Genomic DNA, 15171 nt, shown 5'->3' on the forward strand with positions numbered 1-15171 from the left:
CTAAACTTTTGCCTTATGCAGCTGGTAATTCATGCCAACACTATAATTAGGATTGTGGGGACAGTATTTGCCAAATAACTTGTTTTTTTAGTCAAAGCGGAGGTTATATTGCAATAATACACATTAAATCAGCAGCTGATTATGAAATCTCACCCGATTTCTCATAAACCTCTTGCGACTTGCTTCCACAATAGGAGAACATGAAGTGTAAAAAAGAGAAAAAAAGGTGGGTACTTTCTGTGCTTATTAATTATCTGTCATTAGCATCACCACTTTCATTTGTCACCTGTCACAGTGCAAGTCAAATATTGCATTGAAGGGGACAGCCCTGGCTTATCAGAATGAGATTTAAAAAAAAAAAAACTCAATCACACTCTACAAAACCTACCTGTTATACAGCATTACTTAGCCACACTTCATTGAAGCACACAAATAAAGCACATTGAAAACAGGTGTCTCTCTTTTTTCTCAACAAAGAATTAATAATGGCACTTGTACTGAGCTCTCCTAATAATATGTCATTATTTTTATTGTACTTATGTTCTATGACAGTCATAAATAGTTAAAACTAAAATACAATTGAAAAAAGGAATAAACTATATTCTGCCATGCATTATCCATGCCCCTTCATTGTGTGTTCATCGCCATCTAATTCACAACACTTAATCATTCAAAATGGATCTTCTCAATCCTTAGTAAACTACACAGTTGCTAGCTTTTTGCAGATTAAAAAACGTCCTAAAATAAAACCACCTGAGCACATATACACAGACTTCAGTTAGAGTCATAGTGACAAATCATTTTGCCAATTTGAAGCCTATGTAAACCAATGATTGTGCAGTTGCAGGAGTCTATGTGACCCCATTAAAACTATTAGGGTCACAGTCTCACAACTCTAAAAGTTTTCCAATTTCTTTGTTTTAATTATAATGTTTACATTAAAAAGTAATAGTGGGTGATTTTCAAGTGGATCGATGATTTTATTGCAATATTTCATGTCAATAAAAGGGATGGAGAAGTGAATTTATGTTGTTTTCACTTATATAACAGCAAGCTCTTTGGTCATTTCTTTGTAATAAAATTCAAAATATCCTCAAAACTGAGAACCCATGCTACTTTTTTTTAAATATTGTCAGGGGGAAAAGCAAATCGATTACTCACACTGCAGGGTAGAATACATTTTGCATCTTTAAAAATCACACAAATAATTTCAGAACACTGTATAATTAGTAGAAGCTACCACTAATCATTTAAAATGTGTACCTGTGGCTCTGATAGAGTTTGGCTGGTTCATTAAAAGATACCATCTTAACAGTGTTAATCTGTTGCTTCTTTTAGTCAATATAAAATCAATTTCAGGTCAATAGTTTCTAAGACTCTAGGGCTCTTACATCAGAAATTTGGCTGCATGTGTGCTGGGCCAGATCCTCTCTGAAATTTTGTGCATGGGCACTGGCCAGGCCAGCCTGATTCAGAGGACACAACTGAATATGTACAGGTGTCACAGATTGCCAATCAATGTTGCCTTTTATAAATCAATTAAAGAGGTGAGGAGGGACAGACCTTTCTTTCCAAGAGTTTGAATTCTCCTTGTACAGCAACTACTGATCTGAGTAGATTGAGTAGAATGTTTTAAAATGAGACTGCCTGGAGGCATGTTCTCTCCAGAATCTTTCCTTACTAGTGGTGTCATTCTCTAACTTCAGCTCCCTGAGGAAACAGCCCTTCCTTAGAGCATCAGTATTACATTCAACTTAAACTCAGTGTCCTCCCTCTGTTCTAAAGACAAGTAGTCTGTGAACAAGCTTGACAACTTGATGGCCCCTTCCTTTATGACAATAACCTTGTCCCTGCCCAAGAAAGGAAATGACACCAAATACTTTTAAATTCACTAGATTACCTCCTCACTCTGTAGAAAGATTTTCTTCACTAGTTTCAGGGGCTGAAGGCCAGAGACACTTTCAAAAACCAGATTGATACAACCTGTTCCTCTTTCACAGGACAATGCTATGGCAGGGGAAGGAGAGCTCCCTTATATGTAACCATAAACCAAGATATTTCTTTTGCTTTAGAGAAAAAAGTCCTTAAAGAGGTACTAAAAGAAAACATGTGAGTGAGTGAAATGGTTGAATAAGCACTTTAGGTCAATTTTCAGAAGTACCTAAGTGACTTTTGTGCCCACGTCTCACTCACTTTCAATCAGACATGCTCTTAAATCACATAGGCACCATGAATTTTTCACTTTTATCTACTTATGTCCGACTTCACTGAGTTACCTCTTTTCTAAATTTTCAAAACTCTATCAGGGCTCAATGTTGGCCTGGAGAATATGAAAGATTTAAGGTAATTTCCTAGCTAAAACAGAGCTAAACAGAGCTTTCCTCCCTATTCCAGTGCATCCAAATTACAGATGCACACTGTAATCACACTGTCCTAGAAAGGAATGTTATACTACTGGAAATTCATGGTTTTGAGTCTCTAGATTACTCCAAAGATATTTTTCAGGCAAGAGTCAGTCAATTATTTCCTGATGTCTCTGTGGTAGTAAAAATTATTTATAAAGACAATATTTTAATTATAGCAATCAGAAGAGCGCATATTTTTGCCACAGTACTTTGTAGTCTTTGTTATATTTAGCAAAATCTATTCCAACACCTTTTTCTTAGTTTAACATTCATGGAGTTCACAGTGCATATTGGAGTGCTGATACTAAGCTTTTCCAGGTCCAAGAGGGAATTCATTACAAGTGTGCCAGAAGCAGATAACTTCCTCATGGTGATGGAATGAGGAGGTAACAAGCCCACTAGGAACTCTAGTAGTTCGACTCCCTTGTTTTCTTGTCTGTTGCTTCTAAATTAGATACAACCTAAAGGTCTCTGTTGGATGCAAGGAAAAAGTTACCCAACTGGGAATGAAGCATTAACCTTTCAGAAACTACTTGGCTAAACCAAACATGATGAAGGGGAAACTGATTTAATTCAAATTATATTTCAGACTATAACCTTGCACACCCTGGATATACGTTAATAGATTACAGGTGACACAAGCACCAAATACAGATGCTAACAGATAGGAGCATGACAGAATTTCATCCCCTCCCCACCCAAAAGAGATCAATAAGGATGTAGAATTAGCTGTAGAAATGTGGAAGTTATATCAGAGCACAAAATATAGTCTAACCGCTCAGCACATCAGGAAACATCAGAGGCCAGTGCCTTGGCCAGAGGAAAGGACTTATGGGAAAAGGCCTTCCATAAATTGTGGTATCCACAGAGAGCGCTGGAACTCAATCTATTTGGCAGCTGTCAAATGAGAAAAATTCAAGTTTTTCCCAATGCTTCCATGGAACTATATACAGGAGAGAGATGTATTTTCAGGAGCAGTTCCTCAGCTGGCATGAATTGTCATAGCTCAACTGTATGTTAATAGAGTTCTGACAGTTTTCACTATCTAAGGATTTGCCTTAATGTCTCCTGTTCTTTGTGCCCAATTTCTCTTACCTCAATGGCTACCTGGAACTTAACAGTTTAATTCCAATTCAATGGACTTCCTAAATGTTGAGATACACCAAACATTGTAAAAATCAGATGTGAGGAGAGAAGTAGTAGTAACTCTAGAAAGAACATTTTTCTAATGATTCTAATAGAACTATCTGTCAAGGAATTTTTTCACAATGCCAGATTTCATAAAGAAGTTCCTGCTTTTAGGGTGAAAAATTTAAGCCCATGCTATAACATATCTTTTAGTAATATTGTTTTAGGAATTTTTCAAAATTAAGGAGAAAAAAAAAATCCATGAAAGATATAAGACATTAATTCTAAGCTATTAAGCCAGCAAAGTAACAGATGGATAGTGATACATGAGATGTCTATGGCTAGTTACTAAAAAGAAGTCCAGTGTACAGTGCTCAAGAATAGATATCACAGATCATGGATTGAACAGGACCAGTAAAACTTCTTGGTTTTGGACACAGCAAAGGCTTTTTGTATGAAATTCTTCACATAGAACTCGTATATGTTCATTCGACCATATATTATAAGATTGAGGCAACGATATTATATGACCTGTGTTATGAAGGAAGTCACAATAACTGATAATAATGGTCCTTCTAAATTTAAATGCTGTTAATCCTTTCTACTTGTAACATTGATTGTCCCTTCATAAGTCCCTCTCTTCAGATGTATAGATCTTTGCCAAATTTGAGATATTTAGGCTGAAATTTTTTATATTCAGTGTCTGTATCAGGTGTTTTGGTCAGTGAAAATGGTTCACCCATTTCCAAAATCAGACAACGAAAAATAATATTATTTTGTCTGCAGCACACAATTCTTATGATCTTTAATTGACCAGCTCTCGTGTGCTTCTGTTTTGCAGCAGAAACTTCCAATTTGGTCTTTGTGTCAGGACTCTGCACAGCTATGAAACATGCCAAAAGTTGTTTAAGACTGTGAAAAGCCCCACATATAGACATTTCTTAGTAGAGATGTTGAGATTTTAGCAGCTAAAATCTCAGAAAAGTCACGTTCACTGAGCATGCACAAGCCTCTCACCAATTGTAGTGCTGATCAGATTGTATATGTGCCATATCCAAAGGGTATGTCTAGACTACATGCCTCTGTGTACAGAGGCATGTAAATTAGACTACCTGACTTAGTCAATGAAGCTGAGATTTAAATATCCCCGGCTTCATTAAAATAAAAATGGCCGCCATGCCGTGCCAGCTCAGCTGATCGTCAGCACAGCGCGGCAGTCAAGATGTGGATCAGTTGACAGGGAAAGCCTTTGTCGACCGCTCCCTTATGCCTCATGAAACAAGGTTTACAGGAGTAAACATGAGTTTACTACTTTAAGGAGTCATACCACCTTGTGTCACAGAAAGGCAACAAAGAAAAAAAAAGAAAACTTGGAGGAATCTAGTCTGGTAGAATTATAGAATGGCTACATTTGTCTCAGCTTCTGACCTAATGCCACTTCCAGGAGAATTTGATTTCCAGGATGCTGAGGGTCAGCCTTTCTGGGTAAGCAAATTGCAGAAATTCTGTCATACTTCTGGTCTAGATTAACAATTACAGAAGAAACAAGTGAATAACCCGCTCTATACAGTCGGATATACAGCGGAAGACACTATCTTTTCCAGAAGCCAACACAGCTGCTCATATGAAACAATTCAATAATCAAAAAGAAATGTTTCATTTCATGATGCACTGTGAATTTTGAGTGGGAACTATTTCAATTTCACATGTAAGGGAAAGGTGAGTCAGCAAATTATTTTGTAACAACCCCAGATAGCCAAATTCAACACTATTACTATGGATCAAAGAATTTATTAGAGATAGCTGGCCACCAGCCTAACCTGAGCCTATCAGAAAGACCCCAAACTATTCCTAACCTCTAACTAGATACAGATAAAACATAGTATTGCTAAGGGTCTGTCTAGACTATAAGCTTCTGTCAACAAAGAGCATCTAGACTACATCCAGTTGTGTCGACAAAGCAAGCCACTTTGTCGACATGGCAGTGTAGACGCAAAGGACAGTGTAGATGCAGTAATGCCTTCTGTCAACAGAACTCTGTTGACAGAAGGCATTATTCCTCGTAGAATGAGGTTTACAGCCATTGACAAAACTACTGTGTTCTGTCGACGTTATGTCGACAGAACTCAGCGGCAGTGTAGACGCAGGTATAGTTTTGTCGACAAAAGTCCACTTTTGTCGACAAAACTCTGTAGACTACACACACCCAAAGTTAAAGGTACTTCAAAGTGTAGGGGATTCTTTTAAGGAATCACCGTGAGGAAAAATCTACTAGAGAAACCATAGACATGGGGAGAAAAATCTCTCAGGATGCTCAGAATCAAAACCTATGTAGTCAATATAAGCATGAGTGAATTCTGGGAGAGCTTTGCTAACATGGAATAAAAAAAAAGTCCACAACAAAAATGTGAAAGACTGTACATAGTGGAGCAAACTACCTCACAGCAAATGGCTTTACTCAGCTAGGAACATCACATGCAAGATCTATCTGAAAGATATACATTATGCAACAATCTGCCTGTATAAAAGGATGGCAAAGACTGTTGTTCAATCAGTTCAAGATGACCCAAAGGATACACCTTGGAGACCATTTCTCCTTGAGAAAGCAATTTCTCCAAGAGGAATGAAAAGACTGCTTTATAGGTGCAGGAGCACTTCAAGAGAAAAAAAAAAGATATTGAAAGTTTCAGGACAATCCTCATTAAATGTGAAAGGAAATAAAATTGGTCTCTGTAAAAATTAGTAGAGAACACTATAGTCTAAAATACCTATGTTGCAAAGAGCTTACATTCCACTCTCACTGGTTGCCCAGCAGTCACAGCTTTTGGCCTAGTTAATAAGGGTACAACCAGATGTCCTGGACATAGAATCTGATATCAGAAATGGGTTCCACAAATTATTCCAATGATTGAGAAAAGTAGAGGGAACTTATCACATTGAATTTATACCAAATGCAAATTCATTTACTCTATCCACACGTAGGGAAGTCTCCTTCCCTTTACCAGCCAAAGTGAAAACGGAGTTCTGCTTCATGGAGCAGATGGGTGTACCTTCCAGAACAGATGCCTAAATTGAATGGTGTACAACTGACAAGAGTTGGACAGATGTAACTTTGAAAAGTACATTGAGAATATCGGGGGAAATTACATGTACTCCCATGTGTTTAACACATTCTGGAACAACTTACACATCTACACTGTGCCACCTGTTATTTCAAAATATTTTTCAAAATAATGGGCACATTATTTTGTCATCCCTGTAACCCTTTTTACACAAGGGTTAAAGAATGCCTCAAAATAGGGCATTTTTTGAAATTTGGCACTCTGTAGATGCACAAAATGTCAAATCTCAAAATAGAATTCAAATAAGATACACAATTTGCATAGTACAAATTGCATATCTTGTTTAAATTTTAGGAAGCTGTGTAGACACACCCTTAGAGAAGCAAAAGTTTTCTTGAAACTGGATGCCCAGTCTACGGTCTGGCATGTACAACTTGCTACAAAATCAGTACTACTTACTCTCTTCACTACACCTTATAGAAGATTTTGTTTCAGTTGACTAGCATTTGGTATATCACCAGCTTCCTGTTGCAATTTATGGAGTGACTGGTAGGGTTTTCTGCCAAATGGATGATATCCTTATTGACCAGAATCTCTTTGTAGTGCTGCAAAAATTAGAGAAGGCAGGCCTATTATTTACCAAATGTGAATTTTCAAAAGATTGAATCAATATTTCAAACTAGACGGAATAGGAGTGAAATCTCATCCAGAGAAAGTCTAAGCAACTATCTAACTGAAGGAGCCCCAGAGTGTCAGCAAAGTATTTTGATTCATGAACACAGTGACACAAGCAGAGAAGCTCAAACTTTATCTGGTGGAGATGTCAAAATCATTTTAAGTTATCCTGAGTCCACAAAACTTCTGGTACTGGGAAATAAAAAAGCCAGGCATGCAGAGAAATAAAGCAATACCTGATCACTCTATCAGTTTTGACTCTTTCTAAAACAAATATATTCACTGATGTTTGAGTGGAGATTTCATCTTATAGCAGAGAGACAGTCCTCCTTCTGAAACTTTCTCCTCCCAGTAGTGTATGCTACATGAGCATTCACCACTATTAGAAACAAATGCTACACACAAATAGAAAAAGAAGCACACTTACAAGTCCTTAAGAACATTTCAGAGACTTCTAGGAAGCATAAAAGTCCACAGAAAAACGGATACTATCACACTAGAAGTTGTGTCCTAGATTGACACTGAGCTAATAGGCAGCCAACAAAATGGGGAAAAAACATGATGCTTCTGAAGGGAAGATTCACCTCTATAGTTTGATGTTGTGCACGTACCCTATCACATGCACTCATTTCTGAAATTCCTCTAGTAAATACAAACAGTACATCTGAGACAACCTCCTGAATGTGGATCCCCTGGATTTGTGGGGGTTGGGCTTGGGGACACAAACTGTGTAGAAGTTTTAATACCACTTGAGCATTTTGACAGTGCTAGGAGCTAGTTTATTTATATCATACACGGATTTTGGCTAAGCTGGGAGGTTGGGTTACTTTAAAGTCCTATATGAATGCTAGTAATGATAGGCAAACTGCATGGACCTATATAGCAAATAGAAGTGTAATGCTGAAGCTGAGGACTGCGTACTTTTTTATTTTATTACTCTCAGTGTCAGGGACTAAGTCAAGTTATTTAAGGTGGGGAAAAGAAGATTAGTTCAGTTTGTTAACAATACAAGTAAGCAGGGGAAACTCAGAAAATGTTCAATATTCAATTTGCCTATCGGCCATGATTTCTGAACCTTAATCAGGGTCCTTTAGGTTTTGCTATAGAAAATACACAGTGATAGAGATTTTGCCCCAACTAAAATACATCATATCAAACCCATGAATAATATATATCTGACATTTGATTCAAGCTTGGGATTTTTGGACAAATATTGACAGAGAGCTAAAAAAAACCTGTGGTAAACAAAGAGCTGCAAAAACAGGACTAGTCTAGTAAAAATGCAAAAGTACAACACAGCTGAGAAATTCTGCTGTTTAAGTGATGCTTGAGCTGAAAACGGCTATTATTGGTCAAAAATACTGATTAGCACGGACCTACAGAGAATTGCAAGTACTTGTAATGCTTTCCACATATGCTTCTGTTTAAAACTTTTTATTGTACAATCACAGATTATTTTAAGGGCAGCAAAGCTATTAAATCATAGGTAGTTAATGAATTCCAGTCCTTCCTAAATAAATAATTATATCACCAGCTTTTATTAACTATAGCCTGTTACATCCCCCATTATATACACTACTTGAGTAGTAAAACTGGTTATGGATTCTTCATACAGTAGCCCCTGAACTACTTCAGTCAATTAAATCTTTTATTGTACCTGATTTGTCAGTACCAGTGTCATCGCTAATCTACTAAATCCACATCAGTTCACAAGCAGTAAATGCACTTAATTCTGTGGCAAAACTTGGGAGGAGACATACAAGCAGTTTCCCAGATATGAACCATAGTGATTATTACACTTTGAAATAGATAACCATATCTCTCACATCTTAGATTTTGTGCACTATAATTGTGGAAAAAAATATTAAGCACTGAAAGGTATGGCTACATGTGCATTAAATGCTCTGAATTTGTTTTCCAGTTTCTTGTCCCTTTAAATAATTATAACCAGGAACAAAGTAATCACAACTTATTTCAGAACCTGTAACAACTTAGTATCAGTCTCCATGACTTTGAAATACACCTCCACAAAAGTATTCCAAAACATTTTTTAAGTTTGACCTGATATTAAACTCTTTATCCCTAAGCCACGCTATCTGCTGTTTGCCATTAAATATTTGATTCTAATAAAAGGAAGGAAAATGACATGCACTAAATTATTGTTTAGAGTAACAATTTTGTTCATCTAATGATAATTTCAGTTATACCAAAGTTAAACATAGATATCAACACTGTTTTATATTGCAAAGTAGAGTTTATCAGATAGGGCATATACTTGATTTTCCTTTAAAATGCATTCTTTCCTAAAGCATCTTTCTTTAAATAAAACCCAACTCTTTACATGTTATAGCTTTTATAAGCCTTTGGATTAAAAAAGCAATTCCCTATACAGGTTGGACATACCACCTTTATTCTGAAAGAGAAGGTAAAACAAAACAGACTCTTACCAGAGATAGAGAAAACAATTCCTTCAGCTAGATCCAACAGTGCTCTGTGCAAGCAGGCAGCATGAGTGATCTTTGGGCCTCACACAAAAGCAAGATAATTGGCTCTCAATGAAGAGATGTAAACATCCATCATAATGGCACTGGTGCTGAGGCTGAAAGCTACCTCAGCTGTTCTATGTACTCTGACTGTAAGATGATGTCACAAACATCAACTGGGTGTACTCTCATTGGCTTCTGTTACCTGGAATCATAACTTAACCCTAAACTGTCAGCTACAAATTGAAATGTGGAGCTGTTTGATATATAGATGGTGTGGAGAGTGGGGGGAATGAATATATTGAAAGCTCACAATTTGAGTGGCAGGTGCATACAGTTTAAACAGAGAAAATCAAAAATCAAAAACTAATTTGCTTAAATTATTAAGCAAGAGCCCTGGGGAATTGAATTTTCATAATGTTTACTAAATGGCAGTAATCATCAAAATATTGTACAGAAGGGGTATTAAATGAAAGGTTAATGCATACAGCATCTGGAGAATTCTCTTTTTATGATTTTACATTGCCTTATATTAAGCTATGAGAGTTCCCAAAGATGCACATAAAAAAGGGGAGGGGGGGGTTCATTTGAGAATACTGCACATGTAGCTATAATTAGGTTATCCACAGGTAGGCACTGATATTTTAAGAATTAAAAAACTAAAACAAAGTAAAAGTAAAGATATGCACAAATGTAAATGTACACTTATTTTTAATGTAAAATAGGATCTCAGACATTGTGTGGTAAATGAGGCATGAAACACACTGTCAAATATCTGATTTCCTAAATAGAGTGGCACTAAATATTGTTAGGTTGCCAGAAATATTCCACAAATCATGGGAACTTTAAAATGAGCCCCAATCCAGCTATTAAATATCTGGCTTTTCTGAAACAGAAATAATAATTTAATCTTTCATCTTTAATTGATAGACTATCCAAGTGCTCTATATAAGGAAAAAAATCACAGGGCATATATATTACATATTGTATGCAGAGTATGTGTACATTTATCTACATTAACATTTTCCCTCTACTTTGACTTGTTGTTGTTGTTGCTGCTTACTTGGCTGGAGAGAAGCTTGATTTGATGTTTGTTTAGAGTAAAATATAACTCCTTAGTTAGTGTGCAATTCAGTATTCCTAATGCTAAAACTAAGTGTTGTGTTTAATTTTTTTTTCTGTTCAGTTTATTCCCCAGGAAAATATATGCTCAGAAATGTTTTTTGGCTTAATATAGAATATGTGAAACATATCACGGGATTTCTCAAATAAACTTGATAAACAGCTCTGCCATTGCCTTGTGGTCCTTTCACCAAGTTGTAGAGACTCAGGAGATTAAATTCTGGGGACTTAATAAACAGCAGCTCTGTGTAGGGATCTGGAAGCTAGCCTATTAGTCAAAATGTACTTTAGGCCAAAGTGAAAGCCCCATATCATTTATTTCTGCCTAGAAAACATGGGAGTTTAGATGGAAATGTATATAAAAAAAGATTCATTGCCATGCAAAGTGACATAAAACTGAATTACAGATCAGAAAGATGAATTTGGACAATAGGAATGCCAACTGTGCTTTTGTGTGACTAATGATAAAGGTAAGACACAGTAATTGGTAAGAAGATATGAGTCATGAGTAAAGGAATTATTTATGGGATAAAATATGCTTAGACATATCATATGTATAAGTTATATTCCTCTGAAACTTTAATGCTATAAATAGCCAAGATCAAACAAAAAGTCAAACAAAAATGTGATTATGTGGGTTGATTTGGTCTGTAAAATATACGGAGTCCCCATATCTAATTAATCTTAACACAATGAATTCATGTCCCATATTTTTGTTTTTCTTACACATATAATACTTTATTTCCTTAATGGGGTAATTTATTCTTATGTGAACTGCTAGATAGTCTATGTGGTTAAAGAACAGTATGCTGGCATAGCCTCCATCCACACTAACATCTCAGAATCTAGATTTTATATTTTACCCACAGAACAGTCAATTATGTCAAAAGTTTTGTTTGTGAAATTAGCACACAAGAAGCAATAGAGTCCTATTATGAATTTAAGAAGAAAATATTGCACCAAACCTGTATGTCAAATGGAAATAGCACTTAAACTCCAGCACATTTGTATTAGGATACCTTCTTTTGTACTGTAAACATATGGTAAGTTAGAATCTTTAAGCTGAGGTACTTGTGACATGTTACCCCAAGCAAAGTAAAATTCAGTTTCATGAATACTTATTTCCCACAAGTTGAAATAATTACCGCCTTTAATTGCCTGACAATTATTTCTGACAGATCAATTTAATGGTTAAACTAATTACAGGTGGTCTCCGAGTTATAAAAACATTGACTAACAACTGTTCATCCTTACGACCAACCTCCCATTAAGCCGGTCCCCGAGTTACTAATGTGATCCGCGCTTACAAACAGTGTGGTCACATTTCAATAAATGGGATCCGACCTATGAACAGATCGAGTTACGACCAAGTGTTTGGTACGTAACTCATTTGTAAGTCGGGGACTATCTGTATTTGTATTGCAAAATCCTGCAGAGAACACACATCTTTTGATAGAGCTTCACCTACACATTATTAGTGTGGTCAGGGGTAGGTCTACAGATTTTGGGGGAAATCAGAGCTCAGGTGATAAGGTTTTAAAGATTAAATGTACAGTCTCAAAATTGCTGTTCTCATATATCTATTTCAGAAGAGAGTGCCAAGTCAGGAATAGTAAATATTACAAGCATTTGTCTATTTTATTTTTGCAGCATCAGCAACTGGCTTACTACCTTTTTATCCACAAGATGGCAGCTCTATTTACATGATCGCTTGCTCTTGAAATAATTCAATTTGAAGAACGTTCACATTCTTTCTTTTTTTTAAAAAATTTTAAAACTGATATTTTCATAGGTTGTGGAGGAAACTTAAAGGAAGTCCTGAAAATTCATTGATCAGCTCTAGTGTTGGCATATCGGTTTTTATGCAATTCTTGCAGCAGTGTGTAGAGATAGCACAACAAGAGAGGCTACTTTTAAACACAATACAAGCTTCATTTTAGGAATTTTAAAAATTCCCCATTCAAAAATATACACTTCAATACACCAGTCTCTACAATACAAGCTAGCAATGCCCTTATCCACAGGCTCAACTTAAAGTAAGCAAACATTCTCACGAACTGTTAAAAGATTACTCCCATGCCTAAAATTAAGCATATACATAACGAATTTTACTGGATAGTTGCCTAAATTGTCACTCATTTTAGAATATAATTTCTAAAATAACTGAATTTCAGATGTACTCCTTAAAATATAACAGATATATTTGTTTCCAAGGTAAAATTCTTTGTCAAGATTACATGCCTGTATAATTTAATTAATTTAATGAATGACCAATGTTGTTTTAAACCAACAAACTACATGCAGTCCAAAGGAAGACACACAGATGATAGATCTGTTTCAGGAAGGTCAATCTGAGTTTAGGGTTCAGATTCCTAATGGGAGTGAAGACTAAAAACCCCAACATGACTTCTTGGAGAATAAAGCCAAGTAAAATATTCAGTCTTATCACACTTGACTAGGTTTCCTGCATAAATGCATAAACTTGCTATTCTACATTTGACTATACTGCAAGAAAAGAAAGGAAAATTCCCTTATTTTTAAAGTCTTTTAAAAAGATGTCATTTTTCACTTGGATTACAGACATTTATGAAAGAAGAATGTGCAATGACATATGAACTGGAAATATAGTAGAATCTGCAAGGAGATCTACAGGAAAAGCTATGTTTAAAATAAATCAGTTCATTAATAGAACAAGCTGAATATTTTCACTAGTAAATCAAGCAAAATTAATATGTACATGGGAGCTCTTTCAACAGCAAAGGTGAATCATCCAGCTTCGTGATGAGCACTATCTATATGCAAGTTGAAGGCTGATTGGAAGACTAAAATATCACTTATCAACAACTTTTTAATCATTTTTGCCAAAATTGTATAACTAGAGATAAGGAAATCATAAGTGGACCTGTCAGAAGATGGTCCTTTGAATATTAGCCAGGTTAATGTGTGCTGAAGGGTTACTTACCCTTCTTATAAGATACAAACAAGGTTCAGTCAGCACTGGGCCTGGGTGCACTTCACTCATTTCCATTGAGCATAGTAGCCACAAGTGAATCTTGCAAGATTATGTCTCAGTTTCACTCATACATTCAAAATCTCTCCAAACTCCATCAGGATAGCAGGAATGATTCATTTCTCTCAAAACTGTAAATGCTACCCTTAATTCATCCAGTCATATTTGTAAATTGAAACTCCTCACACATAGAGATATTCAGCAAAAAGGTGTCAGTGTTACATCAGTAGAAATTGAAAGATGTCATAAGAGGAGATGGTTGTTTCTGCAATCATCATGGCAGGGCACAAAATCATGTTACCCACAAAAGGAAGGGAGGACTGATGCTCAATGTATAGCTTTATGCTGAATGACTAGCCAGACATTCAGGCATGTAAAAGTTCATATTTAATTGAATTTACACATGGGAAGATTTATTTTCCTTATATTTTTCAAGGAATTCCATGGTATTATCTGCATGATGATCTTTAATATTGTTATTGTTCTTAAGAAAATAATATATCAACAGGTTCTGACAACATAAAATATCCTTCTGTATGAAGTGGCAATCTTTCACCATTTGCTGCAAGCTTAGTGATAATAAAACCAGCCAGGAGAAAGACCTTGGAAAGTATAAGTCACTCATTGATTTAGTCTGGCAGCTTATATGCTATGTTCACTCGTTGCTCTTTTTAAAACCTAGAAGTACAAAGGGCAGTTTCTTTTTCTAAAGTCACTACTGGTGGCTGGGATAAATGATTTTTAAAATGACATTCTGTGAGCCATTATCATAATCTTGTTAGTTTTCAGTATGTGGAGTTCTAATGTTCTGGAACTTTGAACTGCAATAGCACACTGTCTTACTTTAAAAAAAAAGTATTCATTCTGAATGTTATTTCATGAATTCACCACAGAGACCAAGAAATCCTTTATCAGAAGAGGTAGAATTGTATGTCTTCAGGACTGTATATGAAGTTTGTTTATACTGTCCAACAATGTTTTATTTAATATTTCAATAAAGTACTTTACAACTTTCCCGATAAAATTTTTTTTTTTTTTAAAAAAGAAGCAAAATTAAAATTCCTACATGGAAAATGTCAATTTTTGAAGAAAAAGAATTTTCTATTGAGAAAATTCCTGATTTAACACACAGTTCCAGGGTTCTCTTACATAGAGATTTATATTTAAATGATCCTTTTCTTTTCCTCTCTTATAAAATGTTTAGTTCACATACAAAAGAATGAAATATGGCACTGGAATGTTTTAAGTTAGATGTGCACAACTGAATATGTATAGTTGTATCTGCC

General features: G+C 35.6%; 1 long non-coding RNA gene across 1 annotated transcript in view; it reads right to left on the reverse strand.

Annotated features, from left to right (window-relative positions):
- Nucleotides 1–9879, reverse strand: part of LOC112544266 (uncharacterized) — a 34961-nt gene extending 25082 nt beyond the window's left edge. The window contains exons 1-2 of the long non-coding RNA XR_012900788.2: nt 9718–9879; nt 7055–7200 (exon numbers count right to left, since the gene is read on the reverse strand). This is a non-coding gene — a long non-coding RNA (uncharacterized LOC112544266). The remainder of the gene's footprint in view (nt 1–7054; nt 7201–9717) is intronic.
- Nucleotides 9880–15171: the final 5292 nt, after the last annotated feature.

This window comes from Pelodiscus sinensis, chromosome 1 (genome assembly GCF_052426305.1).
Source record: "Pelodiscus sinensis isolate ZL-2025 chromosome 1, ASM5242630v1, whole genome shotgun sequence".
NCBI classification, from domain to species: domain Eukaryota; kingdom Metazoa; phylum Chordata; order Testudines; family Trionychidae; genus Pelodiscus; species Pelodiscus sinensis.